The sequence below is a fragment of the Sciurus vulgaris genome, assembly GCF_902686455.1.
Source record: "Sciurus vulgaris genome assembly, chromosome: 7".
Classification (NCBI taxonomy): domain Eukaryota; kingdom Metazoa; phylum Chordata; class Mammalia; order Rodentia; family Sciuridae; genus Sciurus; species Sciurus vulgaris.
This window is the reverse complement of record NC_136467.1, coordinates 157491461-157515386: the sequence shown is the minus strand read 5'-3', so window position 1 is coordinate 157515386 and position 23926 is coordinate 157491461.

Sequence of the window (23926 nt, the reverse complement as noted above, 5' to 3'; positions counted from 1 at the left end):
TCTGTGCTCTGGGTTCATTGATTTTTGCACTAGGCTCTGTGCTCTGTGCTCTGTATCTGAGATCTGGTCTCCGGGCTCTATGCTCAGCACTCTGGGCTGTATGCTGTAGTCTTTGTGCTCTGTGTTCTCTGCTCTGGGTTCTGGACTCTGTGTTCTTTCTCTGTGCAATTGCTCTAGGCGCTGGGATATATGTTCTATGCTCTGGTCTCTGTGCTCTGACTCTGGGCTCTGGGCTCTGGGCTCTGTACTCTCGGTTCTGGGCTCGTTTGTCTTTGCACTGGGCTTATGCTCTGTGGTGTGTAATATGTGCTCTTGGCTTTGGTCACTTTGCTCTGCACTCTGTGCCTTGTGCTCTGTGTCTGTGCTCTTGGCTCTGTGCTCAGTACTCTGGGCTCCTGCTCTTAGCCTATAGCTCAGAGCCTGGAGCACAGAGAACAGAGACCAGAGCTTATAGCACAAATCACAATGCACAGCGCATATGTCACAGTGCCCAGACCCAGAGTACAGAGACAGAACACGGAGCCCAGAGTCCAGAAACCTGAGCAGAGAGCACAGAGAAGAGAACCCAGAGCTCAGAGCCAGAGCCAGATCAAACAACCAGAGCACGCAGCCAGAGCACAGAGCAAAGACCAGAACAGAGTGCAAAGCGCAGAGCACAGAGCATAGAACCGAGTACAGAGATAGAATATGGAGCTCAGAGCCCAGAGCTCAAAGACAGAGACAGAGTGAACAGCCAGAGCCCACAGCCAGAGCACAGAGCCAGAACCCAGAGTCAGAGCACAGAGGGCATAGTGTAGAGGGCAGAGCACCCAACCTGGAGCATACAGCACAGAGCACAGAGGACACTGCCAGAGCACAGAGACTGAGCACAGAGCGTAGAGCTCGGAGACAGAGCACAAAACTCATAGTGCAGAGCACAGAGTGCAGATCACAGAGCAGAGGAACAGCCAGATCACAGAGATCAGAGCACAATGCACAGAGCCCAGAGCCCAGACCTCAGTACAGAGATACAACACAGAGCCCAGAGCCCATAGCTCAGAGACAAATCCAAGAGTATAGTGCCAGAGCCAGATCAGACACCAGAGCACGCAGCCAGAGCACAGAGCCAAGCCCAGAACAGAGTGCAAAGCGCAGAGCACAGAGCATAGAAACCTAGTACAGAGATCGAATATGGAGCTCAGAGCCAGAGCTCAACAAGACAGAGACAAAGTGAACAAGCCAGAGCCCACAGCCAGAGCACAGAGCCAAAGCCACAAGTCGAGAAACACAAAGCACAGAGCCCAGAGCACAGAGCACACAGCATAGACCATATAGACCAGAACACAGAGAACATAGCTCATCGCATAGATCCAGATCACAGAGACAGAAGACAGAGCCCAATCCGAGAGCACAGAGCACAGAGCACAGAGCCCAGAGCACAGAGCACAGAGCACAGAGCACAGAGACCAGAGCCCAGAGCACAGAGCCCAGAGCACAGAGCCCAGAGCACAGAGCACAGAGCACAGAGCACAGAGCACAGCGCCAAGAGCACAGAGCAGAGCACAGAGCAGAGCCCAGAGCCCAGAGCACAGAGCACAGAGCCCAGAGCCCAGAGCACAGAGCACAGAGCACAGAGACCAGAGACCAGAGCACAGAGCACAGAGCACAGAGTCCAGAGCACAGAGCACAGAGAACAGAGCACAGACCACAGATATCAGAGCACAGAGCACAGAGCCCAGAGCCCAGAGCACAGAGCACAGAGCACAGAGCACAGATATCAGAGCACAGAGCACAGAGCCCAGAGCACAGAGCACAGAGCACAGAGCACAGAGCACAGAGCCCAGAGCACAGAGCCCAGAGCACAGAGCACAGAGCACAGAGCCCAGAGCACAGAGCACAGAGCACAGAGCACAGAGCACAGATCCAGAGCACAGAGCTCACAGCACAGAGCACAGAGACCAGAGACCAGAGCACAGAGCACAGAGCCCAGAGCCCAGAGCCCAGAGCACAGAGCACAGAGCACAGAGCTCAGAGCACAGAGCACAGAGCCCAGAGCCCAGAGCCCAGAGCACAGAGCACAGAGCACAGAGCACAGAGCACAGAGCACAGAGCACAGAGCACAGAGCCCAGAGCTCATAGCACAGAGCACAGAGCACAGAGCACAGATCCAGATCACAGAGCTCACAGCACAGAGCACAGAGACCAGAGACCAGAGCACAGAGCACAGAGCCCAGAGCACAGAGCCCAGAGCACAGAGCACAGAGCACAGAGCCCAGAGCTCAGAGCACAGAGCACAGAGCACAGAGCACAGATCCAGATCACAGAGCTCACAGCACAGAGCACAGAGACCAGAGACCAGAGCACAGAGCACAGAGCCCAGAGCCCAGAGCACAAAGCACAGAGCACAGAGCACAGAGCTCAGAGCACAGAGCACAGAGCCTGGAGCCCAGAGCCCAGAGCACAGAGCACAGAGCACAGAGCACAGAGCTCAGAGCACAAGGCACAGAGCACAGAGCAGAGAGGTCAGACCACAAAGCTCAGAGCACAGATCACAGAGCACAGAGCTCAGAGCACAGAGCACAGAGCTCACAGCACAGAGCACAGAGACGAGAGACGAGAGCACAGAGCACAGAACAAAGAGTACAGAGCACAGAGCACAGAGCACAGAGCACATAGCTCACAGCACAGAGCACAGAGCCCAGAGCCCAGAGCACAGAGAACAGAGCACAGAGCCAAGAGCACAGAGCAGAGCACAGAGCAGAGCCCAGAGCCCAGAGCACAGAGCACAGAGCACAGAGCTCAGAGCACAGAGCCCAGACCACAGAGCACAGAGCACAGAGCCCAGAGCCCAGAGCACAGAGCACAGAGCACAGAGCCCAGAGCACAGAGCAGAGCACAGAGCAGAGCCCAGAGCCCAGAGCACAGAGCACAGAGCACAGAGCACAGAGCTCAGAGCACAGAGCCCAGACCACAGAGCACGGAGCACAGAGCCCAGAGCACAGAGCCCATAGCACAGAGCACAGAGCACAGAGCCCAGAGCACAGAGCTCAGAGCAGAGACCACAGAGCACAGAGCACAGAGGTCAGAGCACAGAGCACAGAGCACAGAGCACAGAGCACAGGGCACAGAGGTCAGAGCACAGAACTCAGAGCCCAGAGCCCAGAGCCCAGAGCACAGAGCACAGAGCTCAGAGCACAGAGCCCAGAGCCCAGAGCACAGAGCACAGAGCTCACAGCACAGAGCACAGAGACCAGAGACCAGAGACCAGAGCACAGAGCCCAGAACCCAAGCACAGAGCCCAGAGCACAGAGCACAAAGCACAGAGCACAGAGTACAGAGCACAGAGCCCAGAGCACAGAGCACAGAGCACAGAGGACAGAGCACAGAGCACAGAGCTCACAGCACAGAGCACAGAGCCCAGAGTCCAGAGCACAGAGCATACAGCACAGAGCACAGAACCCAAGCACAGAGCCCAGAGCACAGAGCACAAAGCACAGAGCACAGAGTTCACAGCACAGAGCACAGAGACCAGGGACCAGAGCACAGAGCTCAGAGCCCAGAGCACAGAGGCCAGAGCACAGAGCAAAGAGCACAGAGCCCAGAGCTCAGAGAACAGAGCACAGAGCACAGAGCACAGATCCAGATCACAGAGCTCACAGCACAGAGCACAGAGACCAGAGACCAGAGCACAGAGCACAGAGCCCAGAGCCCAGAGCACAAAGCACAGAGCACAGTGCACAGAGCTCAGAGCACAGAGCACACATCACAGAGCACAGAGCACAGAGCTCAGAGCACAAGGCACAGAGCACAGAGCAGAGAGGTCAGACCACAAAGCTCAGAGCACAGATCACAGAGCACAGAGCTCAGAGCACAGAGCACAGAGCTCACAGCACAGAGCACAGAGATGAGAGACGAGAGCACAGAGCACAGAACAAAGAGTACAGAGCACAGAGCACAGAGCACAGAGCACATAGCTCACAGCACAGAGCACAGAGCCCAGAGCCCAGAGCACAGAGAACAGAGCACAAAGCCAAGAGCACAGAGCAGAGCACAGAGCAGAGCCCAGAGCCCAGAGCACAGAGCACAGAGCACAGAGCTCAGAGCACAGAGCCCAGACCACAGAGCACAGAGCACAGAGCCCAGAGCCCAGAGCACAGAGAACAGAGCACAGAGCCAAGAGCACAGAGCAGAGCACAGAGCAGAGCCCAGAGCCCAGAGCACAGAGCACAGAGCACAGAGCACAGAGCTCAGAGCACAGAGCCCAGACCACAGAGCACGGAGCACAGAGCCCAGAGCACAGAGCCCATAGCACAGAGCACAGAGCACAGAGCCCAGAGCACAGAGCTCAGAGAAGAGACCACAGAGCACAGAGCACAGAGGTCAGAGCACAGAGCACAGAGCACAGAGCACAGAGCACATAGCATAGAGTCAGAGCACAGAACTCAGAGCCCAGAGCCCAGAGCCCAGAGCACAGAGCACAGAGCTCAGAGCACAGAGCCCAGAGCCCAGAGCACAGAACAGAGAGCACAGAGCACAGAGATCAGAGCACAGAGCACAGAGCCCAGAGCACAGAGCCCAGAGCACAGAGCACAGAGCTCACAGCACAGAGCACAGAGACCAGAGACCAGAGACCAGAGCACAGAGCCCAGAACCCAAGCACAGAGCCCAGAGCACAGAGCACAAAGCACAGAGCACAGAGTACAGAGCACAGAGCCCAGAGCACAGAGCACAGAGTACAGAGGACAGAGCACACAGTACAGAGCTCACAGCACAGAGCACAGAGCCCAGAGTCCAGAGCACAGAGCACAGAGCACAGAGCACAGAACCCAAGCACAGAGCCCAGAGCACAGAGCACAAAGCACAGAGCACAGAGTACAGAGCACAGAGCCCAGAGCACAGAGCACAGAGCACAGAGCACAGAGCCCAGAGCACAGAGCACAGAGCACAGAGACCAGAGCCCAAAGCACAGAGCACAGAGCACAGAGCACAGAGCACAGAGCACAGAGCTCAGAGCACAGAGCACAGAGCACAGAGCACAGAGCACAGAGCCCAGAGCACAGAGCACAGAGCACAGAGACCAGAGCCCAAAGCACAGAGCACAGAGCACAGAGCACAGAGCACAGAGCTCAGAGCACAGAGCACAGAGCCCAGAGCACAGAGCACAGAGCACAGAGCACAGAGCCCAGAGCACAGAGCACAGAGCACAGAGACCAGAGCCCAAAGCACAGAGCACAGAGCACAGAGCACAGAGCACAGGGCACAGAGCTCAGAGCACAGAGCACAGAGCACAGAGCACAGAGCCCAGAGCACAGAGCAGAGAGCACAGAGCACAGAGCACAAAGCAGAGAGCACAGAGCACAGAGCACATAGCACAGAACACTGAGCACAGAGCACAGAAAACACAGCACATAGCACATAGCACAGAGCACAGAGCACAGAGCTCAGCAGAGAGCACAGAGCACAGAGCAGAGAGCACAGAGCACAGAGCACAGAGCATAGAGTACAGAGACAGATCACAGAGTCCACAGCCATAGTACAGAGACAGACCCAGAGCACGGAGTACGGTGACCTGGGTCCACAGCACAAATCCAGTGCCCTTGGCGAGGGCTCAGAGCACAGTGCTCTGGCTCTGTGCTCTGGCTCTCTGCTTTGGGTTCTGGCTCTGAGTACTGTCTTGGACTCGGGGTGTGGACCCAGTGCTCTCTGAATTGTGCTCGCTCTCTGTGCTCTATGCATGAACTTTGCTCTCTCTGCTCTGGGCTTATGGGGCTCTCTGTTCTGTGCTATGATCTCTGTACTCTGTTTTCTGTGCTCTGGGCTCTGGGCTCTCACTCTCTTCTCTGTGCTCTGGGATTTGGGCTCTGTCTTCTGTCTCTGTGCTGTGGATCTATGCTCTGAGCTATGTGCTCTGTGTTCTGGTCTATATGGTCTATGCTGTGAGCTCTGGGCTCTGGGCTCTGTGCTTTGTGCTCTCGTCTCTGTGCTTTGGCAATGGGCTCTGGGCTCTAGGCTCTGTACCCTCGGTTCAGGGCTCGTTGATTTGTGCACTGTGCTCTGTGCTTTGAGCTCTTGTTCTGGGAAATGTCTCTGACTCTGGGTCTGGTCCCTGTGCTCTCTGCCCTGTTCTCTGGGCTCTGTGCTCTGTGCTCTCTGCACTGTGCTCTGTGTTATGGGCTCTGTGCTCTGGGCTGTGTACACTCTGCTCTGTGCTCTGAGCTCTGGGCTCTGTGCTCTGTGCTCTGGGTTCATTGATTTTTGCACTAGGCTCTGTGCTCTGTGCTCTGTGCTCTGTATCTGAGATCTGGTCTCCGGGCTCTGTGCTTAGCACTCTGGGCTGTATGCTATAGTCTTTGTGCTCTGTGTTCTCTGCTCTGGGTTCTGGGCTCTGTTTTCTTCCTCTCTGCAATTGCTCTAGGCACTGGGATATATGTTCTATGCTCTGGTCTCTGTGTGCTGACTCTGGGCTCTGGGCTCCGGGCTCTGTACTCTCGGTTCTGGGCTCGTTTGTCTTTGCACAGGGCTGTATGCTCTGTGGTGTGTGATATGTGCTCTTGGCTTTGGTCATTTTGATCTGTACTCTCTGCCTTGTGCTCTGTGTCTGTGCTCTTGGCTCTGTGCTCACTACTCTGGTCTCCTGCTCTTAGCCTAGACCTCAGAGCCCAGAGCGCAGAGAACAGAGACCAGAGCTTATAGCACAGATCACAATGCACAGCACATAGGGCACAGTGCCCAGACCCAGAGTACAGAGACAGAACACTGAGCCCAGAGCCCAGAACCCTGAGCAGAGAGCACAGAGAGGAGAACCCAGAGCTCAGAGCCAGTGCCAGATCAAACGACCAGAGCACGCAGCCAGAGTTCAGAGCCAGAGCCCAGAACAGAGTGCAAAGCGCAGAGTACAGAGCGCAGAACCAAGTACAGAGATAGAATATGGAGCTCAGAGCCTAGAGCTCAGAGACAGAGACAGAGTGAACAGCCAGAGCCCACAGCCAGAGCACAGAGCCAGTACCCAGTGTCAGAGCACAGAGGGCATAGTGTAGAGGGCAGAGCACCCAGCCCAGAGCATACAGCACAGAGCACAGAGGACACTGCCAGAGCCCAGAGACTGAGCACAGAACGTAGAGCTCAGAGACAGAGCACAAAACTCATACTGCAGAGCACAGAGCGCAGATCACAGAGCAGAGGAACAGCCAGATCACAGAGACCAGAGCACAATGCACAGAGCCCAGAGCCCAGACCACAGTACAGAGATACAACACAGAGCCCAGAGCCCATAGATGAAAGACAAATCCAGAATACAGAGACAGAGTGTAGAGCCAGAGCCGAGAGCATAGAACCCAGACAAGAGTGCCCAGGGTACAGAGCACACAGCACAGAGAGCAGAGTACAGATCGCAGAGACCAGAGCACATAGACCTGAGCACAGAGCACAGAGCCCAGTGCAGAGAGTCGAGAGCACAGAGCACAAGGCCAGAGCCCAGAGCTAGAGCACAGAGCATAGAGCACAGAGCCTGAGCACAGAGCCAGAGCACAGAGCTAGAGCACAGAGCAGAGAGCACAGAGCACAGAGCCATGTCACAAACCAGAGCACAGAACAGAGTAAACATAGGCAGATGCAGTGCCCAGAGTACAGAGCACAGAACCCAGAGCACAAAGCCCAGAGCCCAGAGCAGAGCACAGAGAGAACACAGAGATCAGCGCAAAGAGCACAGAGCCAGATCTCAGAGCCAGATCACAAAAAGAGAACCCTGAGCCTGAGCAAAGAACCAGAGCACAGAGCACATAGCATAGAGCACAGAGTACAGAGTACAGAGCACAGAGCCCAGAGACCACAGATCATAATACAGAGCAGTGAGCTCAGAGCACAGAGCACAGAGATCAGGACAGAGAACACAGCTCAGAGCATAGATCCAGAGTCAGAGATAGAAATCAGAGTCCACATCCCAAGTTCACAGCAGAGAACACAGAGAACAGAAAGAGATCCCAGAGCCTGAGCCCAGTGTGCAGAGTGCAGAGAACACATCATAGAACCAGAGCACAGAGAACAGAGCAGAAAAAATGAGCCCAGAGCCAGAGCCCTGAGCACAGAGACCAGAGCACAGAAACTGCACAGAGAACAGAGCACAGTGACCAAACACCACAGCACAGAGCACAGAGCTCAGAGGACAGAGCACAGAGCACAGAGGATAGAGCAGAGAACACAGTGCACAGGACACAGAGCCCAGAGCACAGGACAACAAGCACACAGTCAGAGCCAGAGTACAGAGACAGACACAGAGCAAAGAGCACAGAGGAATGAGCACAGAGCACAGAGCACAGAGTACAGAGCACAGAGCCAGAGAACAGAGTTCAGAGACAGATCAGAACCCAGAGCACACATCATAGACCATATAGACCATAACACAGGGCACACAGCTCAGAGCATAGATCCAGAGCACAGAGACAGAAGACAGAGCCCAAATCCGAGAGCACAGAGCACAGAGAACAGAGCGAGAGCCCAGAGCCCAGAGCACAGAAAACAGAGTACAGAGATCATAGCACAGAACAGATAGCCCCAGCTTCAGAGCACAGTGTCCAGAGCACAGAGCACAGAGCACAGAGCACAGAGCACAGAGCACAGAGACCAGAGCACAGAGCTCAGAGACCAGAGACCACAGCAGAAAGCCCAGAGCCACATAAGCCCAGAGCACAGAGTGTAAAATTCACGCATAGAGCACAGAGACCAAGCACAGTTCACAGAGCACTGGGTCCACACACAGAGTCAGAAACAGTACTCAGAGCCAGAACCCAAAGCACAGAGCCAGAGCACAGAGTCAGAGCACTGTGCTCTGAGCCCTGGCCAAGAGCACTGGAATTGTGCTGTGGACCCAGGTCACCATACTCTGTGCTCTGGGTCTGTCTCTGTACTCTAGCTGTGGGCTGTGTTTTCTGTCTCTGTACTTTGAGCTCTGTGCTCTGTGTTCTCTGGTCTGTGATCTGTGCTCTGTGCTCTGTGCTCTCTGCTGTGAGCTCAGGGATGTGGGCTCTGAGTTCTGTTTCTGCATCTATGCTCTGACGTATATGCTCTGTGCCTTCTCTGAGCTCTGATCTCTGGAATGTGTGCTCTGGCTCTCTGCTCTGTGCTCTGTGCTCATTCTTCTGTGCTCTGTGCTCTGTGCCATGCATGATGAGTTTTGTGTTCTGGCTCTGTGCTCTGTGCTCTAGCAGTGTCCACTGGGCTCTGTGTTCTGCGATCTGGGCTGTACGCTCTGTGCTCTACAATATATGCTGTGTACTCTGCTCTGGGCTCTGGTTTTTTGCTCAGGCTCAGGGTTCTGTTTTTGTGATCTGTCTCTGAGATCTGGCTCTGTGCTCTTTGTGCTGATCTCTGTGTTCTCTCTGTGCTCTGCTCTGGGATCTGGCGTTTGTGCTCTGGGTTCTGTGCTCTGCACTTTGGGCACTGTCTCTGCTTCTATTTACTTTGTTCTGTGCTCTGGTCTCTGTGACCTGGCTCTCTGTGCGCTCTGCTCTGTGCTCTAGCTCTGGGCTCTGGCTCTGTCCTCTGTGTTCTCGACTCTCTGCACTGGGCTCTGTGCTTTGTGCTCAGGTCTATGTGCTCTGGTCTCCAAGATCTGTACTCTGCTCTCTGTGCTGTGTGCTCTGTGCTCTGTGCTCTGTGCTCTGGGCTCTGGGCTCTGGGCTTTGGCTCTGTGCTCTGTGTTCTGTACATCGGCTCAGGGCTCATTTATTCGTGCACTGGGCTCTGTGCTTTGAGCTCTTGCTCTGGGAAATGTCTCTGACTCTGGGTCTGGGCACTGTACTCTGTGCTCTGGCTCTGTGCTCTGTACTCTGTGCTCTGTGCTCTGTGCACTGTGCTCTGTGCCCTGGGCTCTTTGCTGTGGGCTCTGGCTCTATACTCTCTCTCTATACTCTGGGTTTGGGCTCTGAAATCTGTCTCTTTCTCTGCGTCCTGGCTTGGTGCTCCATGCTCTATGCTCTTGCCTCTGGGCTCTGGCTGTATGCTCTGTGCTCTGGGTCTTGTCACTGGCTCACTGCTCTCTGTTCTGTGCTCTGGCTCTGTGCTCTGGGTTCTGCACTTTGAACTCTGCACTTTGTACTCTGGTCTCCTTCTCTGTTCTCTGAGATCTCTGCTGTGAGCTCTGGTGTATGGACTGTCTTCTGTCTCTGTACTGTGGATCTATGCTCTGAGCTATGTGCTCTGTGCTCTGGGTCACTATGTTCTGTGCTGTATGCTCTGGGCTCTCGGCTCTGTGCTCTGTGCTTTGGTCTGTGGTCTCTGATCTCTGTACTCTCTCTGAGTTCTGGTCTCTGTTCTCTGTTCACTGTGCTCTGTGCTCTATGCTCTGGGTTCTTTGATTTTTGCACTAGGCTCTGTGCTCTGTGCTCTGTATCTGAACTCTGGTCTCCGGGCTATGTGCTCAGCAATCTGGTCTGTATACTGTAGTCTTTGTGCTTTGTGTTCTCTTTTCTGGGTTCTGGGCTCTGTGTTCTTTCTCTCTGCAATTGCTCTAGGCACTGGGACATTTGTTCTATGCTCTGGTCTCTGTGCTCTGACTCTGGGCGCTGGGCTCTGTACTCTCGGTTCTGGGATCATTTGTCTTTGCACTCGGCTGTATGATCTGTAGTGTGTGATATGTGCTCCTGGCTTTGGTCACTTTGCTCTGCACTCTGTGCATTGTGCTCTGTGTCTGTGCTCTTGGCTCTGCGCTCAGTACTCTGGGCTCCTGCTCTTAGCCTAGAGCTCAGAGCCCAGAGCACAGAGAACAGAGACCAGAGCTTATTACACAGATCACAATGCTCAGTTCATAGGGCACAGTGCCCAGACCCAGAGTACAGAGACAGAACACGGAGCCCAGAGCCCAGAAACCTGATCAGAGAACACAGAGAAGAGAACCCAGAGCTCAGAGCCAGAGCCAGATCAAACAACCAGAGCACGCAGCCAGAGCAGAGCCAAGCCCAGAACAGAGTGCAAAGCGCAGAGCACAGAGCGCAGAACCGAGTACAGAGATAGAATATGGAGCTCAGAGCCCAGAGCTCAGAGACAGAGACAGAGTGAACAGCCAGAGCCCACAGCCAGAGCACAGAGCCAGAACCCAGAGTCAGAGCACAGAGGGCATAGTGTAGAGGGCAGAGCACCCAACCCGGAGCGTACAGCACAGAGCACACAGGACACTGCCAGAGCACAGAGACTGAGCACAGAGCGTAGAGCTCGGAGACAGAGCACAAAACTCATACTGCAGAGCACAGAGCGCAGATCACAGAGCAGAGGAACAGCAAGATCACAGAGACAGAGCACAATGCACAGAGCCCAGAGCCCAGACCGAAATACAGAGATTCAACACAGAGCCCAGAGCCCATAGCTCAGAGACAAATCCAGAGTACAGAGACAGAGTGCAGAGCCAGAGCACAGAGCATAGAACCCAGAGAAGAGTGCCCAGAGCACAGAGCAGAGACCAGAGCACATAGACCTGAGCACAGAGCACAGAGCCCAGTGCAGAGAGTCGAGAGCACAGAGCACAAGGCCAGAGCCCAGAGGTAGAGCACAAAGCATAGAGCACAGAGCCAGAGCACAGAGCCAGAGCCCAGAGCTAGAGCACAGAGCACAGAGCACAGAGCAGAGAGCCAGGTCACAGAGACAAGAGCACAGAACAAAGTAAATAGAAGCAGATGCAGTGCCCAGAGTTCAGAGCACAGAATCCAGAGCAGAGCACAGAGAGAGAACACAGAGATCAGCGCAAGGAGCACAGAGCCAGATCTCAGAGCCAGATCACAAAAACAGAACTCTGAGCCTGAGCAAAGAACCAGAGCCCAGAGCCAGAGTACACAGCACATATTGTACAGCAAAGAGCGTACAGCCCAGATCGCAGGGCAGAGAACGCAGTGGAAACTGTGAGAGCACAGAGCACAGAGCCATAACACAAAATACATAGTGCATAGCACAGAGCACAGAGCACAGAGTGCAAAGCACACAGTCCAGAGACCAGAGCTCAGAGAATGCACAGACCACAGAGCATCGACCACATAGCAAAGAGCACAGACCACAGATCACAGAGTTCAGAGCACATAGTACATAGAACAGAGCACAGAGCGCAGAGCACATAGCACAGACCAGAGATCATAGAGCACAGTGCACAGTGCACAGAACACATAGCACAGACCACAGAGCACAGACCACAGAGCACAGAGCACAGACCACAGACCACAGACCACAGAGCACATAGCACAGAGCACAGAGCACAGACCACAGAGCACAGAGCACAGATCACAGACCACAGAGCACAGAGCCTAGAGCACAGAGCAAAGAGCAGAGAGCACAGATTACAGAGCACAGATCTCAGAGACCACAGACAATAAAAGAGAGCAGTGAGCTCAGAGCACAGAGCACAGAGACCAGGACAGAGAACACAGCTCAGAGCATAGATCCAGAGTCAGAGACAGAAATCAGAGCCCACATCCCAAGTTCACAGCAGAGAGTACAGAGAACAGAAAATGATCTCAGAGCCTGAGCCCAGTGTGCAGAGTGCAGAGCATACAGCACAGAACCAGAGCACAGAGAACAGAGCAGAGAGAAAGAGCCCAGAGCCAGAGCCCTGAGCACAGAGACCAGAGCACAGAAACAGCACAGAGAACAGAGCACAGTGACCAAACACCACAGCACAGAGCACAGAGCTCAGAGGACAGAGCACAGAGCACAGAGGACAGAGCAGAGAACACAGTGTACAGGACACAGAGCCCAGAGCACAAGACAACAAGCACACAGTCAGAGCCAGAGTACAGAGACAGACCCAGAGCACAGAGCACAGAGCACAGACCACAGAGCACAGGCCACAGATCACAGAGCACAGAGCACAGATCACAGAGACAGAACACAGAGCCCACAGCCAGAGTACAGAGACAGACCCAGAGCACGGAGTACGGTGACCTGGGTCCACAGCACAGATCCAATGCCCTTACCCAGGGCTCAGAGCACAGTGCTCTGGCTCTGAGCTCTGGCTCTGTGCTTTGGGTTCTAGCTCTGAGTACTGCCTCTGACTCTGGGTCTGGACCCATTGCTCTGTGAACTGTGCACTGTCTCTGTGCTCTATGCCTGCACATTGGACTCTATGCTCTGGGCTTATGTGGCTGTGGGCTCTCTGCTATGGTCTCTGATCTCTGAGCTCTGTGCTGTGGACTCTGTGCACTGAAGCCGGGGCTCTCTGTTCTGTGCTATGATCTCTGTTCTCTGTGCTCTGTGCTCTGTGCTCTGGGCTCTCACTCTGTTTTCCTTGTTCTGTGCCCAGGGATTTGGGCTCTGTCTTCTGTCTCTGTGCTCTGGATCTATACTCTGAGCTATGTGCTCTGTGTTCTGTTCTATATGGTCTATGCTGTGTGCTTTGGGCCCTGGGTTCTGTGCTTTGTGCTCTCGTCTCTGTGCTTTGGCTCTGTGCTCTGTGCTCTGGTTCTGTACCCTCAGCTCAGGGCTGGTTGACTAGTGCACTGGGATCTGTGCTTTGAGCTCTTGCTCTGGGAACTGTCTCTGACTCTGGGTCTGGGCCCTTTGCTCTGTGCACTGTGCTCTGGGCTCTGTGCTCTGGTCTCTGGATCTGTGCTCTGTGCTGTGTGCTCTGGGCTCTGTTCTCTGGACTGTGTGCTCTGGGCTCTGGCTCTATATTCTCTCTCTATACTCTTGGTCTGGGCTCTGAAATCTGTCTCTCTTCTCTGCGTCCTGGCTGGGTGCTCTGGCTCTATGCTCTGTGTTCTGTTTCTTGGCACTGGCTCACTGCTCTTTGTTCTGTGCTCTGGCTCTGTTCTCTGTGCTCTGCACTTTGTACTCTGGTCTCTTTCTCTGTTCTCTGAGATCTCTGCTGTGAGCTCTGGTATATGGACTGCATTCTGTCTCTGTACTCTGGATCTATGCTCTGAGCTATGTGCTCTGTGCTCTGGGTCTCTATGTTCTGTGCTGTTTGCTCTCGGCTCTCGGCTCTGTGCTCTGGCTATGATCTATGGTCTCTGAACTCTTTTTTCTCTCTCTGAGTTCTGAACTCTGTGCTCTGATCTGTGTGCTCTGTGCTCTGTGCTCTTGGTTCATTTATTTTTGTACTAGGCTCTGTGCTCTGTGCTCTGTATCTGAGCTGGTCTCTGGGCTCTGTGCTCCCCACTCTGGGCTGTATGCTGTAGTCTTTATGCTCTGTGTTGTCTGCTCTGGGTTCTGGGCTCTGTGTTCTTTCTCTCTGCAATTGCTTTAGGCACTGGGATATTTGTTCTATGCTCTGGTATCTGTGCTCTGACTCTGGGCTCTGGGCTCTGGGCTCTGTACTCTCGGTTCTGGGATCATTTGTCTTTGCACTGGGCTGTATGCTCTGTGGTGTGTGATATGTGCTCTTGGCGTTGGTCACTTTGCTCTGCACTCTGTGCCTTGTGCTCTGTGTCTGTGCTCTTGGCTCTGTGCTCAGTACTCTGGGCTCCTGCTCTTAGCCTAGAGCTCAGAGCCCAGAGCACAGCCAACAGAGACCAGAGCTTATAGCACAGATCACAATGCACAGCGCATAGGGCACAGTGCCCAGACCCAGAGTAGAGACAGAACACGGAGCCCAGAGCCCAGAAACCTGAGCAGAGAGCACAGAGAAGAGAACCCAGAGCTCAGAGCCAGAGCCAGATCAAACAACCAGAGCACGCAGCCAGAGCACAGAGCCGGGGCCCAGAACATAGTGCAAAGCACAGAGCACAGAGCGCAGAACCGAGTACAGAGATAGAATATGGAATTCAGAGCCCAGAGCTCAGAGACAGAGACAGAGTGTACAGCCAGAGCCCACAGCCAGAGCACAAAGCCAGAACCCAGAGTCAGAGCACAGAGGGCATAGTGTAGAGGGCAGAGCACCCAACCCAGAGCATGCAGCACAGAGCCCAGAGGACACTGCCAGAGCACAGAGACTGAGCACAGAGCATAGAGCTCGGAGACAGAGCACAAATCTCATAGTGCAGAGCATAGAGCGCAGATCACAGAGCAGAGGAACAGCCAGATCACAGAGACCAGAGCACAATGCACAGAGCCCAGAGCCCAGACCACAGTACAGAGATACAACACAGAGCCCAGAGCCCAATAGCATGGAGCAGAGAGCAAGAGCCAGATCCAAAACCCAGAGACGAGGGCACAGAGCACCGAGACCATAGCCAGAGCCCAGAACACAGTGACAGAGTGCAGAGCACAGAGCACAGAGCACAGAGCACGCAGCACACAGGACACAGCAAAATGCAAAAATCAAGCCCAGAGTCGAGAGAATAGAACCCAGATCACAAAGCACACAGCCACAGCACACAGACCAGAGCCCAGAACACAGAGCCATAGCACAGACACCAAAGCCCAGAGCACAGACCTAGAGAAAAGAGCCCAGAGCGTATAGTACAGAACACAGAGCACAGAGACCAGAGCCCATAGCAATTGTAGAGAGTTACAACACAGACACCAGATTCCAGAGCTCAGAGCAGAGAACACAGAGAACACAGCACAGAGCCCAGATCCAGAGCCCAGAACTCAGAGACAAGAGATCAGGGCCAAGGGCAAAATCAATGCACTTAGAGCACAGAGCCCAGAGAACAGAGACCAGAGCACAGAGATCAGAGCTGAGAGACAGAGCACAGAGCACAAACCAGAACACAGAGCATGGAGCACACAGCCCAGAGCACAAAGCCAGATCCCAGAGCACAAACCCAGAGTACAGGGACAGAACAGAGAGTCCAGAGCTTAGATTATAGGACAGAGAGCACAGAGCACAGAGCCCAGTGCCCAGAGCAGTTGTAGAGAGCCAGAACACAGAGACCAGAGCCCAGAGCTCAGAGACAGAACACAGAGCATACAGCAGAGTCCAGTGCACAAATCAACGAGACCAGAGCACAGAGCCAAGAGAACAGAGACCATAGCACAGAGCACAGAGCCAAGAGGCCAGAGCCCACAGCAGGGACCATGGAGTCGAGAGCTCAAAGCACATAGCTCAGAGCATAGATCCAGAGTACAGAGACAGAAGACAAGCCCACATCCCAGAGCTCACACCACACAGTACAGAGAACACAAAGAGAATCCAGTGTGCATAGTGCAGAGCACAGAGCACAGAGCCAGAGTACAGAGCACAGAGCACAGAGCCAGAGTACAGAACACAGATTGCAGAGCCAGAGCCCAGACACAGAGCACAGAGCCAGAGCCCAGTGCCAAGAGAACAGAGCACAGAAACCACAGCACATAACCCAGAGCTCAGAGCCCAGAGAACAGAGAACAGAGCTCAGAGACAGAGCATAGAGCACAGAGCCCAGAGCACAGACCCAGATCTCTGGGCCCTGGCCCTCGGCTCTAGATCTGTGCTCTGTCCTCTGTGCTCTGGACTCTGGTCACTGTGCTGTGGGCTCTGGGCTCTGTCTTTATACTCTGACTCTGGCACTGAGCTCTGGGCTCGGGCTTCTGTGTTGTGTCTCTGTGCTCTGACTCTGTGCTTGGTGCTCTGAGTTCTGTTCTCTGTGCTATGTGCTCTGTGCTCTCTGCTCTGGACTCTGGGCTCTGTAGTCTGTCTCTAAGCCCTGAGCTCTGTGCTCTGTGCTATGGTCTGGGGTCACTGTGCTCTGTTCTCTGTGCTGTTTCTGTGCTCTGTGCTCTGCGCTCTGTGCTGTTTCTGTGCTCTGGTCTGAGCTCTGAGCTCTGTGCTCTGTGCTCTGGGCTCTGTGCTCTGTGCTCTGGGCTCTGTGCTCTGGACTCTGTGTTCTGGACTCTGTGCTCTGTGCTATGTGCTCTGGTCTGAGCTCTGAGCTCTTTGCTCTTTGCTCTGCTCTGGGGTCACTGTGCTCTGTTCATTGTGCTGTTTCTGAGCTCTGAGCTCTGTGCTCTGTGCTCTGGGCTCTGTGCTGTGGTCTCTGTACTCTGAGCTCTGAGCTCCGGTCTCTGGTTCTTTCTCTCTACAATTGCTCTGGGCACTCGTCTCTTTGTTCTGTGCTCTGGTCTCTGGTCTCTGTGCTCTGTGATCTATACTGTAGGCTCTGGACTCTGTGTTCTGTCTCTGTGCTCTGGGACCTGGCTTTGTGCTCTGTCTCTGTGCTCTGGTCTCTGTGCTCTGGGCTCTGGTTTTGTTGATTTGTGCATTGGGCTCTGTGCTCTGTGCTTTGCTCTGGGATCTTTGCTCTGAGCTCTGAGCTCTGGGTTGTGGTCTCTGTGTTCTGTCTCTCTACTTTGGTGTGGGCTTTGGGTTCTCTGGTCTGTCCTATGGTCTCTTTGCTCACTGCTCTTGTCTCTGTGTCTTGTGCTCTCTTGTCTGTGCTCTCTGCTCTGTGCCCCGGGCTCTGTGCTCTACTCTCTGGTCTCTGTGCTGTGTGCCTTGGCCTCTGTGCTCTGTGCTCTGTGCTCTGGTCTCTGTGCTTCACGTGTTGAGTTCTGGCCACTGGTCTCTCTGTTCTGTCCCTGTACTCGGAGTCTGTGCTCTGATGAATTGCTCTTGGTCTTTGCTCTGTGCTCTGGATCTGTGCTCTGAGCTCTGTTGTATGTGCTCTGAGTTCTGTGCTCTGTGCTCTGGTCTCTGGTCTCTGTGCTTCGCCTGTTGAGTTCTGGCCATTGGTCTCTCTGTTCTGTCCCTGTACTCTGAGTCCGTACTCTGATGCTTTGCTCTTGGTCTTTGCTCTGTGCTCTGGATCTGTGCTCTGAGTTCTGAGCTCTGGTCTCTGGACTCTGTGCTCTGTTCCCTTGGCTCTGCGCCGTGTTCTCTGTGCTCTATGCCCTGTACTCTAGGCCATGTGCTCTGTGTTCTGTCTCAGTACTCTTGGTCTGTGCTCTGGGCTCTGGCTCTGTGCTCTGTGCTGTGGTCTCTGTTCTATTCTTTGTGCTCTGAGTTCTGGCCATTGGTCTCTTTGTTCTGTCCCTGTACTCTGTGTCTGGTCTTTGTTCTCTGTACTCTGGACTCTGTGCTCTGGCCTCTGTGCTCTTGGCTCTGGGCTCTGAACTCTGTGCTCTGGGCTCTGTATTCTGGGCTGTGTGCTCTGTGCTCTGTGCTCTGGTCTCTGGGCTCGGTGCTCTTTGTTTTGTCTCTGTACTCTGGATCTAGGTTCTGGACTCTAGCTCTTTGTCTTGCTCGTTGCTCTGTACTTTGGTCTCTGTGCAGTGGCTCTGTGCTCTGAGTTCTGGGCTGTGGTCCCTGGTCTCGGGTCTGTGGTCTCTGTTCTCTTGGCTCTGTGCTCTGTGCTCTGTGCTCTAGGCCATGTGCTCTGTGTTCTATCTCTGTACTCTGGGTCTTTCAAGGTTCAGGATCAGGGTCAGCATTTGTGTTGTACATAGAAGGCCTATGTAGGTCTATATAGTGAACCAAAACTGTTCTCTGAGGTGTGCATTGAGGGCTCTCTGAGGTACATTGATAGGCTATTTGTGACATTTTGGGACGATTTGCATAGAGGTATAGTTAGCAGATGGGGCTTTAAAACAAGTATAGTTTGTATTCCGTGGGGTATGTATGGATGTCTTCTGAGGTTTGTCGAGGTTGCTTTGAGGTAACTAGGGGATTCTTTTATTTATGTGCATGGAGGATACCGTAAAGTGTGTAGGGAGGGCTCTCTGAGGTTAGTAGTGCATGGTCTGAGCTGCGTAGAGTACACTCTGAGGTGTGCAGCAGAACTCTATGCCATGTCAGAGGGCTATTAGACATGGGTGGGTTGTCCAACTGTGAGGGGTGGAGAGGGCTCACACAGGTCTATACAGAGTGTTTACTGAAATGAGTAGAAAGAACTCTAGTGAGTTGTGCTCAGAGAATCATTTAAGGTGAGCAGAGAGAGCTCTATAAGATGAGAATGGAGGACAAATGCAGAAAGAGATGCATTCTGAGGTGTGGAGTGGAGGATCTCTTTGGTGTGTAGGTAGGATTCACTGAGATGAGCAGGGAAGGCTCTGAGCTTTGGTGTGTATGTTCCCTAGGTGTTTGGTGAGAACTCGCTGCAATGCATAGGGATGCACACTGATATGTGAAGGGAGGTCTCTCAGGGCTGCGTAGAGTGGTCCCTGTTAGTTGTGCAGAAGGGTGGTAAGAGGACTACACATCTGAGGAGAACCGCTGTCTCGGTTGTGTAGGGGAGGCCCTCTGAATAGTGTGATACCTTTGACTTGAGGAAGAAGAGCTTACTGAAATTTGATGGAAGGATCCGTTGAAGATAGTGAGGGAACCTCTGAGGTCTTGTGGGAGGGCACTCAATGGAGTATCACGAGGACTCTCTGAGGTTTGTAGTTTTGGCCTTTGGCAGTGAAGAGAGAGGGCTTTTTGGGGAGTAGTGCAGGCTACCTGAGATGCAGAGGTAGCATTTTTGAGGTTTGAGGTTTGACGGAATGGTATTCTGAGGTTTGTAGGGAAGACGCTCTGAGATTTGTAGAGAGGATAGTTGAATAGGACGTTTAGGTAGTGTTGTCCCTGGCGAGAGGCATGTACACTCTGATGGGTGTAGACATGTTTTTCTCAGGTGAGTAAGTGGAGAAGTGTGACGTGAATGAAGAGCACAAACTGAGTTTTGAAAGAGGGCCCTATGAGTGTGTAAGAGTCCTCTGAATTGTAAGGTATGGTAGGGAGATGGTGTGTAGGGTTGGCAACTGATCTCCGAGTTCTGCAGGGGTTGATAAATGACGTGTGCAGTACAGGCTTCTGTGTGTGAATGGATGGCCTCTGATGTGATCAAGGGTGCTTGATTGAGTGTGGAGGGATTTCTGCGGTTGGAGGAAGGTCACTCTGAGGTGTGTAGGAAGGGAAGGGCGCACTGAGGTTTGCTGTGTGGGCTGAGTTGTGTGGAGAGGTCTTCACTGGGTGTGCAGAAGCCATCTATGAGGTGTGAACATGGCTCTGCCCTCGCAGGAGCGCATCTTGTTGTGTGTCGAGGGCCCTCTGAGGTGAATACAGAGATCCATCTGCTATACGCAAGGAGGACACCCTGCGGTGGAAGGTTTCTTTTAGGCTTGTAGACGGAATCTCTGGGGTGAGTACGTCAGGCACTTGCAGGTGAGTAGGGAGAGTTTTCGGTGAATATCGACGTCTATCTGAGACGTGTGGGTAGGGTTTGCTGAGGTGTGCAGCAGGAGCATTCTCAGGTTTGAATGAACATTTCTCTGCCATCTTTAGGGATCACTCTCTGGGATGTATGAGGAGGGCTTTCTGAGTTGTTTAAGGTTTGCAGAATGAAGTGTGGAGGTGTCCTTGGGTGTGTATGCATGGGATTTATAGTGGGAAGTGTTCTTAAAGTGAGTAGGGAGGAGATCCTTAGATGTTCAGGGAGGAAGGTTTGAGGCATGTAGGAAATTCCTCTGAGGTGGGAAAGTGGGTTCTTTTCATGGTGGAGGGAGGGTGCCATGAGGTGTCTGGGAGGGTCTCTGAGGGGTACAGGAGGGGTTTATGAGGTTCACAGGCGGGCTGATCGACATGAGCATTAGTGCTAATTAAGGAATTAGGGTACTCTTGGTGTATGTGGAAGGCCAGTCACAAGGGGTTTCTGAAGAGTGTGGTGAGGGGTCTAGAGGTTGATGGAAAGTTTCACTCGGGTGTCTAGAAAGGCGTGAAAAGCAGTGCTGTGTCCTCACTTTCTTGTACAGGGATGTGCCTATTTCAGGTGTGTAGGGGCTTCTCCTGAAGTGAGGACACACTCAGTGAGTCGGGAGGGCGCTCAGATGTGCAGGGAGGCGTCTGTGGTTTTGTATGGAGATGATTCTGACCTGAGAAGGGAGGGTGACTGTCAGGTTCAGGGTTAGTTTTTGAGGTTAGGGTTGGATTATGGTGATATTTATGGCTAGTGTTAGAATTAGGGGGTTAGTGTTAGAGCAAGAGGGTGAAGATTTGGTTCAGTGTTGGTGTCAGGATCCCAATGAGTACTTGGATTGTAATGGGAAGGTCTCTGTGGTGTGTTGAATGGCTCTCTGTGTTTCTGTGATGGTTCTCTGTGGTGTATCAGGAGGGATCCTTGAGATGCGTACAGAGGCTTGCTGAGTGATTAGGGAAGGATTCCAAAAATCCACAGTGAGTGCTCACTGAGGTCTGCAAGGACGTCTCCCTGAGGTGTCAGGAGCAGTTCTTCAGATGCGTAGTGAGGGTATTCTCTATGTGTCAGCAGGGAACTCACATGTGTGTACAGAGGGCCCCTGAGGTTTGTAGGGAGTGGCCTCTGAGCTGTGCAGGGCATGATTGTGAGTGTCAGAGGGCTGCTTTACACATGTGGAGGTGCCCCTTGCCCTGAGTTGAGAGGGCTCACATCGGTGAATCAGGCAGGTGCCCTGTAACGTGTAGAAAGGGCTCCCCGAATTGTGATTCAAGGGCCGTTCAAGGTGAGTCGTCAGAGACTGGTGAGAGGAGCAGGGAGAACAAACTGACAAATGGGGAAAGGCACGATTAGGTTAGGCTTAGGGTCAGGATTTAGGGTCAGGTTCAGGTTCATGGTCAGTGTCAGGGAGGGCTCCCTTGTATGTAGGGAGGGCTGAGGTTTAGGCTTCAATCAGGGTTAGTGTCAAACTCAGGGTCAGTTCAGTATTTGCAATTCATAGGGAAGGCCCCTGTGGTGAGTCAAAGGGCTCTGTGAGCTGTGCATTGAAGACTTTCCCTCACAGTAATAGACTCTCTGAGGTGTGTATAGTGCACAGGAGAAGTTTAATTCGAAGAACCGGCTTGCAAAGGAATCTAATTTGTGCAAACTGAGATTGTAAGGACCACCCTCTGAAGCGTGTAGGAAATGCATTTGAGGTGAGAACCAGCTTTCATTGGTGTCTAAGGAGGGTAACCTGAGGGTATTGTCAGGTGCTTTAGGTTGGTGGTAGGTGGCTGGGAAGGAGGGAACTGTGACAAGTGGAAGAGCTCTACAGATGTGTTTGAGATCTCCTGGTGGCGTGTGGGAGGTTTCCCAGGTGAGCTTGGAGGGCTCACAGCGGTGCACAGGGAGGGTGTCCTGGGAATTGTAGAAAGGGCTTAGTGACAGTGCGTGGTGGGCCTTTTAAGGTGACAGCTCTGTGACATGAGTAGGGAGAACACACTCACGTAGCAGGGCAGGTTTTATGAGGTTAAGGTTGAGTTTAGCACTAGGATCAGTGATGTGTCAAGGTCAGGGTCATGGTCACTGTCAATGTCAGCAAGGGCTCTCTGTGGTATATACGGTGGGCTTAGTGTTAGGGTTAGAGTTAGGGTTGGGTTCTGGGTTGGGCTCAGAATTTGAAGGCACAGGGAAGGCCTCCTTGTGGATTGAAAGGGCTCCCTTAGGCACGCACTGAGGGCTTTGTGAGGTGGGTAGATGGCTTTCTGAGGGTTAGAGAGTACTTGAAATGAAGTCTAGTCAGTAAAGAGGGCTTTTAAAGGAATCTGATTTGTCCTTGCTGAGTTGTGTAGGGAAGTCTCTCTGAGGTGTGTAGAGACTGCTGTTGAGGGAGGAGGAAGGACTTTCTTGATGTCAATGAAGGTTACTTTGAGGTGTGTAGAGAGGACGCTGAGGTTGGTAACTTGCCGTCTCTGATCTGTTTAGAGGAACTTCCATAACGTCCAAAGAAGAGATTACGACGTGTGCAGAGGTCTCCATCATGCTCCTGGGCGGTCCTCCTGAGATGAGGTGGGGGGTCACGCGGCTGTATGAATAATGTGCACTGAGATGGATAGTGAGTTGTCCCTGGAGCGTTTTAGCTGAGTCGTGAGAGCTCTGTAAAAGAAGAAGGGAGGAAGAGCTGATGCAGAGAGGAGGACCTTATGAGGGTGAAGGGGCCTCATCACACACAGGGCAGATTGCCGAGATGCTCAGGGAGGACGCTCTGAGCCTTGTAGTGCAGGTTCTCTGAGGTGTACAGTGAGCACTCATTAAATCATAGGATGGCATTCCCACGTGTGTATGTGGGTCCTCACAGGTGTGTAGGGAGTCTCTATTAGATATGCAAGGCATCTATGGGGTGCCTGGGCCTCATGACTGAGCAGAGACGTCAACACATTTGTGGAGGGAGGACCCCCTGGAGTGAATGGTGACATCTCTCTGATATGCGTAGGGGGGACACACTGTGTTTTGTTGGGAGGGTTTTTTGAGGATAGTATGAGAAATCTCTGAAGTGCTTGTGAGGCTTTCAATGGAGAAAGTGTGTGCAGCAGCACCCAGAGATGAGTAGGAGGGTTTTGCATAAAAGTGAGATCTCTCTGTGCTGTGTATGCAGCACTGGTCGAGTGTGTAGCTTGGGAGTCTGAGGTAAGTTAACATCTCTCTGGTGTTCACAGGGAGTGTCTGCTGGGATGTGTGTGGAGGGCTATCTGAGTTATTTGGGTGTTGCTCTATAAAACGTGGAGGAAGCATTCCTACGCTGTGTATGCATGGCACTTTGAGGTGCGTAGGAAGGGCTCTTGATGTGAGTAGGTGGGATTACTTAGATGTGTAGGGGAATGTGGTTCTGGTGTGCAGGAATGTTCTCTGTGGTGTTCAAACAGGGCTCTGTGTAGGGAGGTCTCTCTGATATATGTAGGGAGGGCCTTCTGAAAGGTGTAGGGGGATTTATGAGGCTTGTCAGTGGAATTCCTACTGTGAGAGGGAGGGCTCACATAACTGAGTAAGTAGGGCTTTGCAGTGTATAGGAAAGGCCTCTGAGGCGAGTGGAAAGAGCTGGGATGTCTAGTGCGGGCTTTGTGAGGTGAGTGGAAATTCCCTCTGAGGTGTTTAAAGAACATAGTTAGTAAAAGGTCTTGTATAGGAACATCATTTGTACTCAGTAAGGTATATACGGTGTTACCTCAGGTTGTCTGCACAGGTAGGCCCTACTCTTGATATGAGCGTGGTTTCCAGTGATGTTCATGGAGCACACTGTAGTGTGTGTAGAAAGGCCTCTACGATTGGCAGTGTGCGCTGTGAGCTGCACAGGAGGTGTGTATGGATTCTGTCAGAGGCTGTGTGGTGCTTCTCCTAGGGCTCTGTTTGTGTGTGAGAGGGCCCCAGAGTTGAGTTGGGATGGCCCACAACGCTGCACAGGGTGT